The 13,171-nt window shown below is 45.8% G+C and overlaps 1 long non-coding RNA gene and 1 pseudogene across 1 annotated transcript; both read right to left on the bottom strand.

Moving 5' to 3' along the window:
* Positions 1-11,652: 11,652 nt before the first annotated feature.
* Positions 11,653-12,893, bottom strand: LOC115188356 (uncharacterized). Its single transcript, XR_003876399.1, has 2 exons — positions 12,150-12,893; positions 11,653-12,091 (listed from the first exon to the last, which is right to left on the bottom strand). It is a non-coding gene; the product is annotated as an uncharacterized LOC115188356 (long non-coding RNA).
* Positions 12,894-13,010: 117 nt separating this feature from the next.
* LOC115188355 (acetylcholine receptor subunit alpha-like) overlaps positions 13,011-13,171 on the bottom strand; it is a 12,811-nt pseudogene continuing 12,650 nt past the window's right edge.

Below are 13,171 nucleotides of genomic sequence, written 5' to 3'. Positions count from 1 at the left end.
TGGAGCCTGGTCAGGGGGGGTTGGACTGGAGCCTGGTCAGGGTTGGGTGGGGGTGGACGTCAGGGTGGGGGGGGGTGGGCTGGCCTGGTCAGGGTTGGGGTTGGGCTGGAGCCTGGTCAGGGTTGGGTTGGGGGGGACTGGAGCCTGGTCAGGGTTGGGGGGGCTGGAGCCTGGTCAGGGTTGGGGTGGGCTGCTGCTAGCTAGACACATTACTCCTCCTGTGGGACTGTGGACACTTTGAAGTAGCACAAGTAGGACACCATGCTTCAGTTTAGACACTGTTAAAATGGCTGCTGCTCTTTGATCCTCCCGACAACCCCCCGCGCCGAGGTACCTCATCAGGGTTAGCAGCAGAGACTTAGTAAAAACACACCACGCTAGCAGTTATAGAGGCAAATAAACTGACTGGAGACAACACCACGCTAGCAGTTATAGAGGCAAATAAACTGACTGGAGACAACACCACGCTAGCAGTTATAGAGGCGAATAAACTGACTGGAGACAACACCACGCTAGCAGTTATAGAGGTGAATAAACTGACTGGAGACAAACCACGCTAGCAGTTATAGAGGCGAATAAACTGACTGGAGACACACCACGCTAGCAGTTTAGAGGTGAATAAACTGACTGGAGACAACACACCACGCTAGCAGTTATAGAGGTGAATAAACTGACTGGAGACAACACCACGCTAGCAGTTATAGAGGTGAAAAACTGACTGGAGACAACACCACGCTAGCAGTTATAGAGGTGAATAAACTGACTGGAGACAACACCACGCTAGCAGTTATAGAGGTGAATAAACTGACTGGAGACAACACCACTGTTCACACATGCCATTATGGTTCTACTTCAATTCAGCAAAAGTATTCTCAAAACTTTTATGACAACAGTTGTTAAAGGAACAGCAATACTTGAGAGAGAGACCATAGTGGCGGTGCAGAGTAGAGGACATCCGGTGGCATTGCCAAAACATCCCAAACCCCTGACCCCCCCCCCACCCCCGGGCCCTGTTGTACCTAAAAGGGATGTGGGTGGGATTAGGTAGAATGCTGGATGCTTCTCTCACAGAACTGGACAGTATAATACAGGAGTGTGTGTTCCATGTGTGCATGTGTTTCGAGTGTGTGCGTGTGTTCGAGTGTGTGCGTGTGTTCGAGTGTGTGCGTGTGTTCCAGTGTGTGTGTGTGTTCGAGTGTGTGCATGTCTGTGTGCGAGTGTGCGTGTTTGTGCATGCGTGTGTGCATTTGGCATGTGTATGTGTGTGTCTGGGCAGAGAGAAACCGTGCTGAGTAGCTAAGCTAACATCCTGTATGGGACGTTAGCTAGAGTAGAGTTATGTGGCAATACTGACCCACACAGGGGAGACTTTAAATAAAACCCTCCAGTACATTACCAGACGTTCCTAGAATAAGGGAAGAGGAAGTCCACTTCCCACAACTTCCACACTGAGGTAATTAGTCTAAGGTAGAGGTCATCAACCTCAAGATCACTTTGAGTCATAATGCAAGCCGAGATCTACCGCTCAGAGATCTACCGCTCAGGGATCTACCGCTCAGGATCTACCGCTCAGAGATCTACCGCTCAGGGATCTACCGCTCAGGGATCTACCGCTCAGGGATCTACCGCTCAGAGATCTACCGCTCAGAGATCTACCGCCCACCCTCAGAGATCTACCGCTCAGAGATCTACCGCTCAGGATCTACCGCTCAGGGATCTACCGCTCAGGGATCTACCGCTCAGGATCTACCGCTTAGGGATCTACCGCTCAGGGATCTACCGCTCAGGGATCTACCGCTCAGGGATCTACCGCTCAGGGATCTACCGCTCAGGGATCTACCGCTCAGAGATCTACCGCTCAGGGATCTACCGCTCAGGGATCTACCGCTCAGAGATCTACCGCTCGAGATCTACCGCTCAGGGATCTACCGCTCAGGGATCTACCGCTCAGGGATCTACCGCTGAGAGATCTACCGCTCAGGGATCTACCGCTCAGAGATCTACCGCTCAGAGATCTACCGCTGAGAGATCTACCGCTGAGAGATCTACCGCTCAGGGATCTACCGCTCAGAGATCTACCGCTCAGAGATCTACCGCTCAGAGATCTACCGCTGAGAGATCTACCGCTCAGAGATCTACCGCTGAGAGATCTACCGCTGAGAGATCTACCGCTCAGGGATCTACCGCTCAGAGATCTACCGCTGAGAGATCTACCGCTGAGAGATCTACCGCTCAGAGATCTACCGCTGAGAGATCTACCGCTCAGGGATCTACCGCTCAGAGATCTACCGCTCAGAGATCTACCGCTCAGGGATCTACCGCTCAGGGATCTACCGCTCAGAGATCTACCGCGCAGGGATCTACCGCTCAGGGATCTACCGCTCAGAGATCTACCGCTCAGGGATCTACCGCTCAGGGATCTACCGCTCAGAGATCTACCGCTCAGAGATCTACCGCTCAGGGATCTACCGCTCAGAGATCTACCGCTGAGAGATCTACCGCTGAGAGATCTACCGCTCAGGGATCTACCGCTCAGGGATCTACCGCTCAGAGATCTACCGCTCAGAGATCTACCGCTCAGAGATCTACCGCTCAGGGATCTACCGCTCAGAGATCTACCGCTCAGGGATCTACCGCTCAGGGATCTACCGCGCAGGGATCTACCGCTCAGGGATCTACCGCTCAGAGATCTACCGCTCAGAGATCTACCGCTCAGGGATCTACCGCTCAGAGATCTACCGCTCAGGGATCTACCGCTCAGGGATCTACCGCTCAGGGATCTACCCTCAGGGATCTACCGCTCAGAGATCTACCGCTCAGAGATCTACCGCTCAGGGATCTACCGCTCAGGGATCTACCGCTCAGGGATCTACCGCTCAGGGATCTACCGCTCAGGGATCTACCGCTCAGAGATCTACCGCTCAGAGATCTACCGCGCAGGGATCTACCGCTCAGGGATCTACCGCGCAGGGATCTACCGCTCAGGGATCTACCGCTCAGGGATCTACCGGTCAGGGATCTACCGCTCAGGGATCTACCGCCCAGGGATCTACCGCTGAGAGATCTACCGCTGAGAGATCTACCGCTCAGAGATCTACCGCGCAGGGATCTACCGCTCAGGGATCTACCCGCAGGGATCTACCGCTCAGGGATCTACCGCTCTGATTTTTTCTTAAACATAACTTCTAAAACATAAGCCTGTGCAACATGAAGCAGTTAAAAACAGTTCTGTAGCAATGAGGTTTGTTCAGTAGGCTATAGGCCCAATACATTATCACTGCATATTGGCTATGCTTGATTTGCCCTACCAATGTTGTTGTTCCATTTAGAAATTCTATTTCAACATTTGAGGTACTGTATACGACCACACTGGTAATAGATCATGTGTTGTATTACTTGTGAGGCACAGCTGAGTGAGCGTAATCATTTACTTCCTTTTTTTTACTGGACTGATGGCCTGCATCTGATGGTCAGTCTGAGGGAGCTGCAGTAAGGCTGCCTCTCACCTGACTCACCCTCTCTCCTCTGAGAAAAGGCAGGCTTCCTGCGGATGATGAAACTTAAAGATGCACTATGCAGAAATCACGCTGCCATTTCCTGGTTGTTAAAATTCTAATAGTTCTTTCAGTTTGTGACAAAACAAGCAAGTATAGTGTAGAGAATCATTGTACCATCTAAACCGCTGTGAAATATATTTTCAATAAACAAAAATATTGTATTGTCAGCTGTTTGAAGCTGGTGTACAAAACCGAAAGTAAAAGACGCAAAAAAACTAAACTTAAGAATGGGAAGTATAGAAATAGAGCACATAGAATAGATCTACCGCTTCTTAGACTTGCTTTCAATGAGAATTACAGATCTATATAAACACATTTCTATGTGAATTTGGTCAGGTCACCTAAAAGGTGACATATTGCAGCTCTGAGTCTCATTATTTCTGCCTCCTGCACCAGTTCCTGTTGTTACTCCAACGACCAGAGAAAGTAAAATATCCCTTGATATGAAAAGATAGACAAGCCACTAATAATAACGCAGCTTATGGAAACACTTGCTATACTCATTCATTGCAGCTTCAGTGCTGGTTGTAGCTTGAGTGGAAGTAGGGAGAAGACGCATTTTGGCTTATAAAAGTGTTGAACAAAGTGTCTATGGCTCGAGGAAACTGTTTAGACACGGTGATCTGAGCTATCTGATTGGCCAGCGGTAGGCCAAAAGGTGCACTTGATTTTCTCTCTGGGCCTGCCAGGTAGGCAGAGTTCTACCTTCAGACACATGAAATGGTTCAAAATGGGGAGGCAATCAAGGTGCACTTGATTCATCATCCTGGTGCTAGGGCTGATGAATCAAGTGCACCTAATGACAACAGCGCAAAACGAATACAAACAAAAATAGGAACGCAGGGCTTCATCGTTGTTGATTGTTTTACAGAAATGTTTGGTGATCAACTAGGAATGCCTTGGAGATCCACCGGCTGGTGACCACTGGTCTAACGATTGAAAACAGGGATAGTTTGGGATTTCTTCCCCAGAGTCAGATGAACTCGTGGATACCATTTTTATGTTTCTGCGTCGAGTATGAAGGAAGTAAAGGTAGTTTCGCGAGCATGATAGCTGTTCCCATTGACTTCCAGTCATTGCACTTCACAGTTCCCAGGTCCAGAACAAATTCAATAAAACATACAGTATTGTACATAGACATGAGTGCCTGGAACCCCCTTCCATCTCACAGAGCAAGTTAACAGCAAACCTGCTTTCAAAAAACAAATAAAGCAACGCCTCTACCCCATGTGACCAAATGTGTGTGTATGTACTGACGTGTAAGTGATAGATCCACATATGCACGCGTGCGCACACACACACACACACACACACACACACACACACACACACACACACACACACACCACACACATTATTCTTTAGTTGTATTGTTTTTTTTAAAGTATACATTTGTCTTTAGTCGTAGAATTTTTCCATATAGAAAACTGTTTTAAATTGTAAAGTATTTTTGTCTGTAATGTCTTTGTCGTTATGTGTCAGACCCCAGGAAGACTAGCTGTCACCATTGGCGTCGGCTAATGGGGATCCTAATAAAATCAGAAGCAATTGCAAGTTAGCAGCTTCCTTCCAACTGAACGCAGAGACATAAAAATGGTCTCCACAAGTTCATCTAGGTATTTATTAGGATGCCCGTTAGCTGTTGCAAAAGCAGCAGCTACTCTTCCTGGGGTCCACATAAAACATGACACATAATACAGAATGACATAATACAGAACATCATTAGACAACAGAACAGCTCAAGGACAGAACTACATACATGAACTGACTCTGGGGAAGGAGATAAAGGACCTCCCTTTAAAGACAGTTCTGCCAACATCAACAGCATTTCTGGCAAAGTGCAGACACTAATGTTCCCCAGGAAGACAGGAAATAAAGTCGCAAGTCAAATTCACACTACAATGGTTCCCTTTTCCTCCATTAAACAGCTGTCAAACAGAACACCAACACCGAGGAGAAATCGGAGGAGAAATCTCAACTGTCAGAAGAGAAAGAGCAGGAGCTGAGCTAGGACTATGGAAACATATATTGTATGAATGTATCAAATGGATTACCACAATAATTAAACAGTTATTACATCTACTCACGGAAGTTGTGCCCAAAAAGGTGACAACAAATTCACTCTCTTAGGTAGCTCTCAAAATCATTCTTCCAAAAAACAGGCAAAGAAATGGTACACAGTTACAGCGATAGGTGGTAGCTTCCTTAATCTGGTTCCCTTCCTAGCACCCTTTACACATTAGAGAAGTCACAGTTCCACATTTAGTCCACCCCCATGTTACTGTATTTCACTTCCTCAACTTGCTGTGTCATGAACTGACGGGGGGGAGAGGGGCAGCAGTGTGAAAGCTACAAAACCTCTCATCTAGGCTCTCTCTCACAGTCACACAGTCTGAGCTGAGTAGCAGTTTCTCTCTCTCTCCCTCTCCCCCCTCTTCAGTTTGTCCTCTCCTGTGAAAGTCAAAACCTCCCCTCTCATCTAGGGCTCTCAGTCACACTGTCATGTGAGCATCACAGGGCTTCTTCTTCTTCGCTCCTCTCTCCCACTGAAGTCTGTCCTCTGATGCAGATTGAAGACCCTCCTCTCCTCAGAGAGCTGCTGTCAAGAGAGAGCTCTCCTCTCCTGCTAAAATAGCTTTACTCAGAGTCAGAGCCACTTCCTGTGTTCAGCTTTCAGTCATACTTCCTCTCTTTCAACTCAGTCAGCAGCCTATACACACACACGCTCACGCTCGCTCTGTCACACACACACACACCACCCCCTCCCTTTGCATTGTGAAGGCTAATGCTTTGACTCAGATGCCAATTTGATACAGTTTGCAGATACAGTCACAGTCCAAACAACTCCTAGACACACAGATACTGTACTCTCTTCAGCTCCAGATACTGTACTCTCTTCAGCTCCAGATACTGTACTCTCTTCAGCTCCAGATACTGTACTCTCTTCAGCTCCAGATACTGTACTCTCTTCAGCTCCAGATACTGTACTCTCTTCAGCTCCAGATACTGTACTCTCTTCAGCTCCAGATACTGTACTCTCTTCAGCTCCAGGTACTGTACTCTCTTCAGCTCCAGATACTGTACTCTCTTCATCTCCAGATACTGTACTCTCTTCAGCTCCAGATACTGTACTCTCTTCAGCTCCAGATACTGTACTCTCTTCAGCTCCAGATACTGTACTCTCTTCATCTCCAGATACTGTACTCTCTTCAGCTCCAGATACTGTACTCTCTTCAGCTCCAGATACTGTACTCTCTTCAGCTCCAGATACTGTACTCTCTTCATCTCCAGATACTGTACTCTCTTCATCTCCAGATACTGTACTCTCTTCAGCTCCAGATACTGTACTCTCTTCAGCTCCAGGTACTGTACTCTCTTCAGCTCCAGATACTGTACTCTCTTCATCTCCAGATACTGTACTCTCTTCAGCTCCAGGTACTGTACTCTCTTCAGCTCCAGATACTGTACTCTCTTCAGCTCCAGGTACTGTACTCTCTTCATCTCCAGATACTGTACTCTCTTCAGCTCCAGGTACTGTACTCTCTTCATCTCCAGATACTGTACTCTCTTCAGCTCCAGATACTGTACTCTCTTCAGCTCCAGATACTGTACTCTCTTCATCTCCAGATACTGTACTCTCTTCATCTCCAGATACTGTACTCTCTTCAGCTCCAGATACTGTACTCTCTTCATCTACTTCTCCATCCAACAATGCGCAAAGTCTGTACTATACAAGTATGCTGCAAAGACTATAGCAACACATTAGGAAGACCTTACTAATCACTGGACTATACCAAACATTAAGAACACCTTACTAATACTGACTATACCAAACATTAAAACACCTTACTAATACTGACTATACCAAACATTAAAACACCTTACTAATACTGACTATACCAAACATTAAGAACACCTTACTAATACTGACTATACCAAACATTAAAACACCTTACTAATACGACTATACCAAACATTAAGAACACCTTACTAATACTGACTATACCAAACATTATAGAAAACCTTACTTAATACTGGACTATACCAAACATTAAGAACACCTTACTAATACTGACTATACCAAACATTAACGACCACCTTACTAATGCTGACTATACCAAACATTAAGAACACCTTACTATACTGACTATACCAAACATTAGAACACCTACTAATAATACTGACTATAACAACATTCAAGAACACCTTACTAATACTGACTATACCAAACATTAAGAACACCTTACTAATACTGACTATACCAAACATTAAGAACACCTTACTAATACTGACTATACCAAACATTAAAACACCTTACTAATACTGACTATACCAAACATTAAAACACCTTACTAATACTGACTATACCAAACATTAAGAACACCTTACTAATACTGACTATACCAAACATTAAAACACCTTACTAATACTGACTATACCAAACATTAAAACACCTTACTAATACTGACTATACCAAACATTAAGAACACCTTACTAATACTGACTATACCAAACATTAAAACACCTTACTAATACTGACTATACCAAACATTAAAACACCTTACTAATACTGACTATACCAAACATTAAGAACACCTTACTAATACTGACTATACCAAACATTAAAACACCTTACTAATACTGACTATACCAAACATTAAGAACACCTTACTAATACTGACTATACCAAACATTAAGAACACCTTACGAATACTGATGTTTGCACCCCCCCTTTTGCCACTCAAAACAGGTGTAGAAGCGTTCCACGGGGAGGCTGAACCATATTGACTCCATGCTTCCCACAGTTGTGTCATGTTGGCAGGATGTCCTTTGGGTGGTGGACCATTCACACAGGAAACTGATGAGCGTGGAAAACCCCGGCAGCGTTGCAGTTCTTGACACAAATCGGTGCGACTGGTACCTACCACCATACCCCCATTCAATGACACTTAAATATTTAGTCTTACCCGTTAACCCTCTGAATGGCACACATACACAGTCCATGTCTCAACCTTGTCTCAAGGCTTTAAAAAAAATCCTTGTTTAACCTGTCTCCTCCCCTTCATCTACACTGATTGGTGGATTTAACAAGTGGACATCAATAAGTGGGTCATAGCTTGGATTCACTTGGTCAATCTGTCACGTTCTTAACGTTTTGTATGCTCAGTGTACCAGTATGCCTTGTGAGTATTAATGTTACTGCTCCCTTGTTCAGACTATCAGGAAGCTGAAGTGAATACGAACACGCCCACAAACATCCTCGCCGCCATGTGCTTGAGCTGAGATGTCACGTGGGTTGGTTACAACAGGAAGTGAAGGAAGCTTTCCCTCTCTTCTCTGCAGACCTGTCTATTGCAGGATGAGAGGCTTGCTCTCATAGCCAGAGACTACAGTGAAAACATTTTAAAACTGTGTTATAGCTCTGGAGACAAACATCTTGCCATTTACAGTAGATCTCTGAACATGCAGTTACCCTCCCAGCTATTCATCCCACAATGTTCAGACCAGTTTGGTCTGCTTACCTCCTGGTCTGAGGAATGGTAGTACTTGGAACAGACCAGGGAAGACTCTAGGGAACACATAACTCTGAGCCAGGTTCCTCAGGCAACGAGAGAACACAAGGCCTGGTCAATGTTTTCCACTTTACCACTGTGGAATGTTAATACTAAGACCACACTTCAACAAAATTTGTTTAGGATTCCAGGTTTGAATGATTTGAGTGAGTGAGTGAGTGAGTGATGTGAGTGAGTGAGTGATGGTGAGTGAGTGAGTGGAGTGAGTTTACTGTACGTGCATGTGTATTGACATGAGTGAGTGGAGTGAGTGAGTGAGTGAGTGAGTGGAGTGAGTGAGTTTACTGTACGAGCATGTGTATTGACAGATAATGGAGGACCTTAACTAGTCCCATCCCATTCAACACCATAACTACAGTAGCCAGGAGAATGAGCCAGTCCCAAATGGAACCCAATTCCCTACATAGTGCACTACTTTTTGGCCAAACGCCCATAGTTTGAACTATAGTACGTCGACTACAATAGTGCACTACCTTTGATCAGAGCCCTATGGGCCTGGTGAAAGGTAGTGCCCTATGGGCCTGGTGAAAGGTAGTGCCCTATGGGCCTGGTGAAAGGTAGTGCCCTATGGGCCTGGTGAAAGGTAGTGCCCTATGGGCCTGGTGAAAGGTAGTGCCCTATGGGCCTGGTGAAAAGGTAGTGCACTATGGGCCTGGTGAAAGGTAGTGCCCTATGGGCCTGGTGAAAGGTAGTGCACTATGGGCCTGGGTGAAAGGTAGTGCCCTATGGGCCTGGTGAAAGGTAGTGGCCCTATGGGACTGGTGAAAGGTAGTGCACTATGGGCCTGGTGAAAGGTAGTGCCCTATGGGCCTGGTGAAAGGTAGTGCCCTATGGGCCTGGTGAAAGGTAGTGCCCTATGGGCCTGGTGAAAGGTAGTGCACTATGGGCCTCCCGAGTGGCTCAGTGGTCTAAGGCAGTGCATCACAGTGTAGCTGTGCCACTAGAGATTCTGGGTTCGAGTCCAGGCTCTATCGCAGTCGGGCCGCGCACAATTGGCCCAGCGCCGTCTGGGAGGGTTTGGCCGGCAGGGATGTCCTTGTTCCCATTGCGCACTAGCGATTCCTGCGGCGGGCCAGGCGCAGTGCACGCTGACACAGTCGCCAGTCAAGAAGCAGTGCAGCTTGGCTGGGTGGGTTTCAGAGGACGCACGACTCATCCGCCTTCACCTCTCCTGAGTCTTACAGGAGTTGCAGCGATGAGACAAGACTGGAACTACCAATTGGATACAATGAAATCAGGGAGAAAAAGGGGTAAAATTTCAAAATGTTACAAAAAAATAAATATTGGGAAAAAAAGGTTGTGCACTATAGTGGGAATAGTGGGCCGTTTGGTTTGTACCGCGTACCACGTACGTCTGCCTGCGTACCACGTACGTCTGCCTGCGTACCACGTACGTCTGCCTGCGTACCACGTACGTCTGCCTGCGTACCACGTACGTCTGCGTGTTAATGAGTTAATGCCTCAGATGACATTCAGAGCTGTGGGAAAGTCTACATTCCTTGGCTACAGTGATGAGTGACTCCAATAAAAAGCTGTCTGTGATGTGAATCGTAAAGCACTAACCCTGCAGGGCCAAAATTTGGTACAGAATAAACAGATATTGGTTTACTGTACTCTACGGTAGTGTGTGTGTGTGTGTGTACATGAGCTTTACTGATTGACGTGGTGAGCTGCATAAATCCACGAGCACAGGTTACATAATGAAAGGCTACTGTATATAGCAATGCCTCAATGACTTAAAAAACTCAGTTGAGGCTTTTTTACTCATCATGCAAGTCTCCATGCCAACGCAGACTACATAACCACCAAGCCGAGAATAACGCATGATGTCATCTGATACAATCTCAAAACAAAAGGAATACAAAAATAAAAACAGAAATATCGTACATAAACGCTATCATGTTTCCATTTGTCCTCAAAAAATGTTTTACAAGAAGGGTGTCGCAAACAGATGTGAACAATCAAGGTGCTGCCATCACATCCATTGCAACACTGTTTTGAAACTGCAGTTATTTGCAGTAATTATGAATTGAGAAGCCTAAAACTTTGAAAAATCGAATCTAGACTACCAAGTTCACATAACATAAACATCGACTTACTTCTGGAGACCGTATGGGGGGAAAACCAATCCTTCGCCCGTAAACACAACTTTAGCTCAGGATTTCCGCTTCATCGGGGATATCCACATTGTACCCGGAACTTTTAATTATATACATACAATCAAGAGTGCGATTTGACGTTTTATCAATCTGCCATCCCTCAATAACTTATGTTTCTGTCCAAATCTTCGAGCGTTGTATTTGTCATGTCGCTCGAAAGACTGTTTTCGTAAAACCGACTGGGAGAAGTGAACGCTTCTCTCTCTCCAATCCGGGGCCTTCGCAGTGATGCAATATTTCCAGATGTGCAACTTGTCCAAGTTTGAACAGTTGGTGCTGTGAATAAAGACCTTTACTGATGAGAGGAGAACAGAACAGAGACGTGTTGACTACTGGAAAATCTAAAATAATAAGGTCAAATAAGGTAATTTAATCATTTATTCAACAGAAAGAGGACCCAGCACACTGTTTATCTTCTTAATGGAGAAAATGACATGCACAACTATTTTACTAACCAAAGTTGATGCAGTCCCTGTCAATGTAAAACAAATACAAAAAGACAGGCTTATCTGGAAGTAGATGTTATTTTTATTCACCCAATTCTTTCCACATCTAACCAAATCTAAAAATAGAACCATGATGACATTTGGCAGAAGGAGGAGAAAAAACCCTGACATCGGACAAGATAAAACATCATGTAGTTTCCCAGCAGCCCCTGCACTGTCATCTTTATTGAATAAGCAACAGCCCACAAGAATGGACCACTTCTAAATCAACGTTGAGAAACTCATTCAAACTGATCTTCTGATCGTCAATAATGATCATGCAACAACGATGAGATGCAGTACCAGCTGCTTGTGACCTCCCTCATCCACAGTGCCATAATATGTTCTCCCTCATCCACAGTGCCATAATGTGACCTCCCTCATCCACAGTGCCATAATGTGACCTCCCTCATCCACAGTGCCATAATGTGACCTCCCTCATCCACAGTGCCATAATGTGACCTCCCTCATCCACAGTGCCATAATATGTTCTCCCTCATCCACAGTGCCATAATGTGACCTCCCTCATCCACAGTGCCATAATGTGACCTCCCTCATCCACAGTGCCATAATGTGACCTCCCTCATCCAGAGTGCCATAATGTGACCTCCCTCATCCACAGTGCCATAATGTGACCTCCCTCATCCACAGTGCCATAATGTGACCTCCCTCATCCACAGTGCCATAATGTGATCTCCCTCATCCACAGTGCCATAATGTGACCTCCCTCATCCACAGTGCCATAATGTGACCTCCCTCATCCACAGTGCCATAATGTGACCCCCCTCATCCACAGTGCCATAATGTGTTCTCCCTCATCCACAGTGCCATAATGTGATCTCCCTCATCCACAGTGCCATAATGTGACCTCCCTCATCCACAGTGCCATAATGTGACCTCCCTCATCCACAGTGCCATAATGTGACCTCCCTCATCCACAGTGCCATAATGTGTCCTCCCTCATCCACAGTGCCATAAGAGTTCCAGAGTGCTCACAATCAGAGCCATTATGCAGAGTTTGTTAAACCAATATACTCTGCATCCTTCATTCCACATGAGGAACGATGGTTAGAAATAAAGAAATCACCTCGTTAGGTAGGTTAACCATCGTTCGTTAAACACAATCTATCAAGCCACAGACAGCTGACAGCAGGACACCTTATCAACACTGAGTGCCATGAATGTCCATATTTTCAACTGTAATCTCCATGCAGAAAAGAAGCTGACAATAAAACACCTCACTGGACCAATTACATTCAATCAACAATCCAACCAACCAATCAATCAATTGATTGTCATTTCCAGATGACTCGGGGTAGAGGCATAGCAGACAGGTGTCAGAGCGAGCAGGAGAACCAGGGTGTGGCCAGACCAGGATGACTACAGCTAGGTCTCTC

This window comes from Salmo trutta, unplaced genomic scaffold, assembly GCF_901001165.1.
Source record: "Salmo trutta unplaced genomic scaffold, fSalTru1.1, whole genome shotgun sequence".
In the NCBI taxonomy this organism is placed as follows: domain Eukaryota; kingdom Metazoa; phylum Chordata; class Actinopteri; order Salmoniformes; family Salmonidae; genus Salmo; species Salmo trutta.
Note: the sequence above shows the minus strand (reverse complement) of the source record. Positions and strands in the feature narration are given on the sequence as shown.